This window comes from Sminthopsis crassicaudata, chromosome 3 (assembly GCF_048593235.1).
Source record: "Sminthopsis crassicaudata isolate SCR6 chromosome 3, ASM4859323v1, whole genome shotgun sequence".
Classification (NCBI taxonomy): Eukaryota; Metazoa; Chordata; class Mammalia; order Dasyuromorphia; family Dasyuridae; genus Sminthopsis; species Sminthopsis crassicaudata.
Window position 1 is genome coordinate 186,191,475 of NC_133619.1, and position 7,593 is coordinate 186,199,067.

Here is a 7,593-nt window from a genome sequence, read left to right on the forward strand (position 1 = left end):
TCCTGGCCAATACTAGACCAACAGTAATAATGTTTACTCACTTTTACATCACGACTTTCCTCACAATGACCCTGTGAGTTAAGTAATGTGTTTTCTACTTTTCAGAGTAGGAAACTGAGGCTTTGAGAATGCAAATGTTCTTATTCCCAGTCCCTTACTCTTTCCATATTCCCATTTTGCCCCTAATAGCTAATATTTTTAAAGCCTTGAATATTTTGCAAAGCAAATATGTATGATTTCATTCAAGCTCCAGAAAAAAAAAAAATTGGTTAATTCAGATCCAGCATAGAAATAGAGCAGTCATATAAATGGAAACAGCAACAAAACAACTAAAATTCAATGCTAGTAAATTATAGACTAAAACTTGGCCTTAGCACAACAGTATAAGAAGTAATATACTACTGGAGGAAGCACACTCATTTTTGAGTCAGAGACCCTGAGTTCAAACATTTCTTAATTTTCCTCTCTAAAATGGGAAGAGGGGGAGGGTTGGAATAGATAGCATAGGCAGCTTAAGTGGCATGGTAGATAAAGGGCTAGAATTGGAATCAGGAAAACTTGAGTTCAAATATGGTCTTAGACACTTACTAGCTTTGGATGTATTTATTGAGTATATATTATTTGCAAAATGGGAGGTGAAAGAAGCTTAATGAACTCTTATTTAATTCTTGTAAATTTAATGAAGGTCTATTTGATTTATTAATCTTCTATTTTCTGTGCCTCAGTTTCCTCATCTATAAAATGAAAGGATTAGATTCAATGAGCTTTAAGTTCTGCTCTAAATCCAAATTTTTGATGCTGGACATTCTGAAGAAAATAGAGAATTCAACCATACCTCATTCCTTTGCCAACATGAGAGAACTGTAATTTCTAATATTAAGTTCAAATCAAATAAGACATCACACAATGAGAAAAGTCATAAAACTGTAGAATGTTAAAGCAGGAAAACATCTTAGAGTTTTTTAGACCAACTCCCTTATTCCATAAGCACTGCTATTTGGTCAGTCAATAAGTATCTTTTAAGAAAAACAAAAACATTACAGGTGAATTCTACCAAACATTTAAAGAACAACTAACTCCAATGCTATGTAAACTATTTGAAAAAATAGGGATTGAAGGAGTCCTACCAAATTCCTTCTATGACACAGACATGGTACTGATACCTAAACCAGGTAGATCGAAAACTGAGAAAGAAAACTATAGACCAATTTCCTTAATGAATATTGATGCTAAAATCTTAAATAAGATATTAGCAAATAGACTTCAGAAAATCATCCCCAGGATAATACACTATGACCAAGTGGGATTTATACCAGGAATGCAAGGCTGGTTTAATATTAGGAAAACTATTAGTATAATTGACCATATTAATAATCAAATTAATAAAAACCATATGATCATCTCAATAGATGCAGAAAAGGCATTTGATAAAATCCAACATCCATTCCTACTAAAAACGCTTGAGAGTATAGGAATAAATGGACTATTCCTTAAAATAATAAGGAGCATATATTTAAAACCTTCAGTAAACATCATATGTAATGGTGATAAACTAGAACCTTTCCCTGTAAGATCAGGAGTGAAACAAGGTTGCCCACTATCACCATTACTATTCAATATAGTACTAGAAACTCTAGCCTTGGCAATAAGAGCCGAGAAAGAGATCCAAGGAATTAGAGTAGGAAATGAAGAAATCAAATTGTCACTTTTCGCAGATGACATGATGGTATACTACTAGAGAACCCCAAAGACTCTGCTAAAAAACTATTAGAAATAATTCAGAATTTTAGCAAAGTTGCAGGATACAAAATAAATCCACATAAATCCTCAGGATTTTTATACATTACCAACACAATTCAACAGCAAGAGATACAAAGAGAAATTCCATTCAAAATAACAGTCGATAGTATCAAATATTTGGGAATATATCTACCAAAGGAGAGTCAGGAATTATATGAGCAAAATTACAAAACACTTGCCACAAAAATAAAGTCAGATTTAAATAATTGGAAAGACATTCAGTGTTCTTGGATAGGCCGAGCGAATATAATAAAGATGACAATACTCCCCAAACTAATCTATTTATTTAGTGCTATACCAATCAGACTCCCAAGAAACTATTTTAATGACCTAGAAAAAATAACAACAAAATTCATATGGAAGAATAAAAGGTCGAGAATTGCAAGGGAACTAATGAAAAAAAAGTCAGAGGAAGGTGGTCTAAGTGTACCTGATTTAAAGCTATATTATAAAGCAACAGTCACCAAAACCATTTGGTATTGGCTAAGAAATAGACTAGTTGATCAGTGGCATAGGTTAGGTTCACAGGGCAAGATAGTGAATAAAAATAGCAATCTAATCTTTGACAAACCCAAAGATCCCAAATTTTGGGATAAGAATTCATTACTTGACAAAAACTGCTGGGAAAACTGGAAATTAGTATGGCAGAAACTAGGCATGGACCCACATTTAACACCACATACTAAGATTAGATCAAAATGGGTCCAAGATTTAGGCATAAAGAACGAAATCATAAATAAATTGGAGGAACATGGGATGGTTTACCTCTCAGACTTGTGGAGGAGGAAGGAGTTTGTGTCTAAGGGAGAACTAGAGACCATTATTGATCACAAAATAGAACATTTTGATTACACCAAATTAAAAAGTTTCTGCACAAACAAAACTAATGCAAACAAGATTAGAAGGGAAGTAATAAATTGGGAAAAAATTTTTACAGTTAAAGGTTCTGATAAAGGCCTCATCTCCAAAATATACAGAGAATTGACTTTAATTTATAAGAAATCAAGCCATTCTCCAACTGATAAATGGTCAAAGGATATGAACAGACAATTTTCAGATGATGAAATTAAAACTATTTCCACTCATATGAAAGAGTGTTCCAAATCACTATTGATCAGAGAAATGCAAATTAAGACAACTCTGAGGTATCATTACACACCTGTCAGATTGGCTAAGATGACAGGAACAAATAACGATGAATGTTGGAGGGGCTGTGGGAAAACTGGGACACTGATGCATTGTTGGTGGAGTTGTGAAAGAATCCAACCATTCTGGAGAGCAATCTGGAATTATGCCCAAAAAGTTATCAAAATGTGCATACCCTTTGACCCAGCCATACTACTACTGGGCTTATACCCCAAGGAACTACTAAAGAAGGGAAAGGGTCCTGTATGTGCCAAAATGTTTGTGGCAGCCCTTTTCATAGTGGCTAGAAGCTGGAAGATGAATGGATGTCCATCAATTGGAGAATGGTTGGGTAAACTATGGTATATGAATGTTATGGAATATTATTGTTCTATAAGAAATGACCAACAGGAGAAATACAGAGAGGCTTGGAGAGACTTACATCAACTGATGCTGAGTGAAACGAGCAGAACCAGAAGATCATTATACACTTCAACAATGATACTGTACGAGGATGTATGCTGATGGAAGTGGATTTCTTCAACATAGAGAAGAGCTAATCCAATTCCAATTGATGAATGATGGACAGAACCAGCTACATCCAGAAAAGGAACACTGGGAAATGAATGTAAACTGTTATTTTTACCTTCTGAATCCAATTCTTCCTGTGCAACAAAAAATTCGGTTCTACACACATATATTGTATCTAGAATATACTGTAATATATTTAACATATATAAGACTGCTTGCCATCTGGGGGAGGGGGTTGGGGGAGGAAGGGAAAAAATCTGAATAGAAGTAAGTGCAAGGGATAATGTTGTAAAAAATTACCCATGCATATGTACTGTCAAAAAAATGTTATAATTATAAAATAAAATAAAAAAAAATAAAATAAAATAAAATAAAATAAAAAAAAAAAAGAAAAACAAAAACAGTCCTTATCCTCTGGAGACTTACATTCTAATAATGTATAACATTCAAACAACTATTCATGATACAAGATATCTATGGGGCAAATTGGAGATAACTTAGAAGGAAGACATTAAGATTAAAAATAGGCTTTGGGCAGAAGATAGGATTTTAGCTGAGATCTGAAGGAATCCAGAGAAACCAGAAGTTAGGAGTGAGAATATTAGGAGGGAGAAGCATAGGAGATAGTGGGAATGCCAAGAGTCAGGAGATGGGAGTTTCTTATTTCAAAAAACAGCAAAAAGGATACAGAGTCCCCAAATCATAGAACCTATAGAGGGAAGCAGTGTTAGAAGACTAGAAATTTAAGAGTTTTTAAATGATTTTATATTTGGTTCTGGAAGTAATAGGAGGTCAGTGGAATTTCTAGAATTGGGAGTGGGGAGTTTTAAAGAGTACAATGAAACTTGTTCCTTAGGAAATTCAATCTGACATCTTAATGAAGAATGGTCTGGAGTTGAGAGACCATTCAGAAGGTTATTGCAATAGTGTGATATAAAAGCCAAGTTCATTTAATTGACTTGATCATTAATAATTCTACTAAGATCCATCAAAATAGTAATTGTTGAGTCATACAAAATGATTATACCTTCCTAAACAATTTTTCTTTCCCAGAGCTAATTGTTGAATGTTGTAAATCTCTATTCTCTCAGTCTCTGTCTCTGTCTCTGTCTCTCTCTCTGTCTCTCTCTGTCTCTCTCTCAGTCTCTCTCAGTCTCTCTCTCTCTCTCTCTCTCTCTCTCTCTCTCTCTCTCTCTCTCTCTCTCTCTCTCTCTTCTCTCTCTTTCTCTCTCTCTCTCTTCTCTCCTCTCTCCTCTCTCCTCATCTTCTAGATTGAATATTCTGACAGCAGATGTATATCCTCTATATGTAAACACTTAATAGATTCATATTTATAGAATGAAGAAAGGAAAGCTCAGATGAGGAATAAAACAGAGTCTTAGGATCTAGCCAGGTATGTTAAATCAATGTGAATTCATTCCAGCTAGAAAATCTCACCTAGAATTATCAGCCCATCAAAGGAGAGAGAGAACTTCAGAAAATCAACCTTGCTTTCTGCAGACAACATAAACACATTTATCTTAGCCCATTGTGTTTCATCACCTTTGGTGATCACTCCATCAAGTACTTAAACTATGTTTTAGTCAATAAGGTTTTTTTTTTTTTTTTTTGCAGAAGCACAATTGTGAATCTTATAATCTATAAAAAGAGGTCTGTATGACTCTTTCTGTGGATAATGTACAGTTACAAGGGAATAGCTTACTTGGTCTTCTTAAATCTCCATTGATGTGATAGAAAAGGGATGATCTATAAAAGCATTGTTGAAATTTCTCTGATGTTCCAGGAGAAAACCATTTAGGACACCTACCATAAGGATTGAAACGATGACACCTCATTTTTCAAGCTTGGGAGACTTTAAAGGGACTTTAATAGGTTCAAGGATCAGTAACCAATGAAAAAAAGTAAGGAAAACTGAGTCCTCTTTCATTTTACTGTGTAGCAAAAGATTAAAGGAAGTTGAGCCTGACTGACTTCATATCCAAGTTTGAAATAGAAGGGGTGGAGAAGGAACAGATGAAATCCTTAGTAACTTAAAATAGGGTGTTGTGGTAATAAAGCCCTAGGACTGATAGCCTAAGCCTAAGAAATGAAATCTGTCTATGTAGCATAGCCTAGCGAACACCACCAGAAACAAAAACTTGCTCTTCAATCTTATTGGGGAAGAAATGATCCTTCTCCTCATAAGCATCGTCTTCTACAAAATTATGTCAGCACCCTGAGATAGAGCTCTGATCATCTTACCTAAACTATAGCACTGAAATATGGTCATATCACTACATATACAAGACCATAGAAGAGATGAATTATTTAGGACAAAAAGGAGATAGCATAATATAATGAAAAGAACAGTGAAGTCAAAATAAAAGAAAGAAACATGGGTTCTGGTTTTGCTTCTGATACTTTCTAGCTGTGTTACCATGAGAAAGTCCTATTTTCCTCTGAAGAGAAAATAGACTAAATGTGGGGAAAACAATCAAGAAAAATCAACTTTAGATATTAAAGAAACAGAGAGAACTCATTTAAATAGAGATCTTTAGACTGACAAAAACATCAGGATGAGCTTTACTGGATTTCTATCTTAAAAGAGGCTTGTATTGGCCAATATTCATAATGGGAGATTTCTCAACAGGTTATCTAGAAACCATAGGTTCAGGCCCAACCTATTTTATTTTATCTGCACAAATGTTTTACTCCTAAGGGAATTATTAACCATATATTATCTGTGGAATATGCCAGTCATCCAAAAAAGCTGTAGGACAAATTTCCATTGGGCTTTAAAACATATTTTCCAAACAAACCTGTGAGGATAGATAGTAGATATGTTATCCCTGTTTAAGAAATGAGGAAATTTATACTCAAAAACGTTAAATGATTTGTCGCATATCATACATGTCAGAACCAGGATTTGAAATCAGACTTTCAAACTCTAAATCTAATTCTTCTTGAATGAGATTGAAATGTGTTCTCTAGGCCAGGGCTTTTAAGAAGCTTTTTTCCACTCATGACCCTATTTGCCTAAGAAATTTTTATACAAATACATGTATTTAAATTGGTATTTAAATCAAACATTTACTGATAATAAATCATAATTTCATGATCCCCTCAATTCAGTTACAAGAGACCATTGGGGGTTGCAACCCACAGTTTTTAGGCAACTTCTATTTTTGCCAGTGCTACTAACAAAATAAATCTCTTTTATATGCCAAAGAAGCTATAGAAATAATAGAAAAGGCAAATATCAGAAAAATAGGAGATCAAAAGGAAGGATTCATCTTAGAGAAAGCACTGTGGAGGAAGTTGATTAGTTTGAGGAAAATATCTTTTCAGAAAAAAGCAACCTTAGAAGTTAAAGAAACAAGAGAGATTTGTGTAAATATCTTGAAGGAGGCCTCCACTGTCCTAGAAAACTGCTCCAGTAGTATGTTCTGATAAATTACTAAAAAAAAAATCCCCACTGGAAGATAATCTTTGACAACTAAGGTTAAAAAATTACACCTTCTCCAATTAACATCTTCTCCTCCCAAATCATCTGACACTGTCCCTAATATTTAATCACCCAATTTGGGAAAGCAGATGATAGTCTCTTTTTGATTAGGAAATGTCATATAATTATGTGTAAAATCTTATATATGTATGTATCTATAAGATCTTTGTTTTTAATCTTCACCCATCCATCAATTGTGCTAATTAAACCTTTTTTTCTTCTAGTCCTTCTGCCTTATTTTTTGACCTTCAATAATTAGATCAAGATGGGAGAAATTGGTGTCTAAAAGGGTTTTAGGATCTCTGAGTTGAAGTATTTCCTAATAAGTACCACAGATTTGGTGGTGAGAGTATAGTCAACTAGTGCCTTTGTCCATAGGCTGTTTGGTAACATATTTACTACTACCACCACCACTGTAACCACCCTCAACAACAACAATAACAATAATACTGCCACTTTGTATAACTTTAACACTAACACAATTTTTGGAAGCTCAGTGAAACAGTGAATAAAGTATGAGAGTTGGAGTCAGGAAGAACTAAGTTTAAATCCAGCCTCAGACAATAACTAGCTGTATGTTGCTTGAACAAGTCACTTAACATCTGTTTGCCTCAGTTCTCCCAACTACAAAATGGAAATAATAATAACACCAA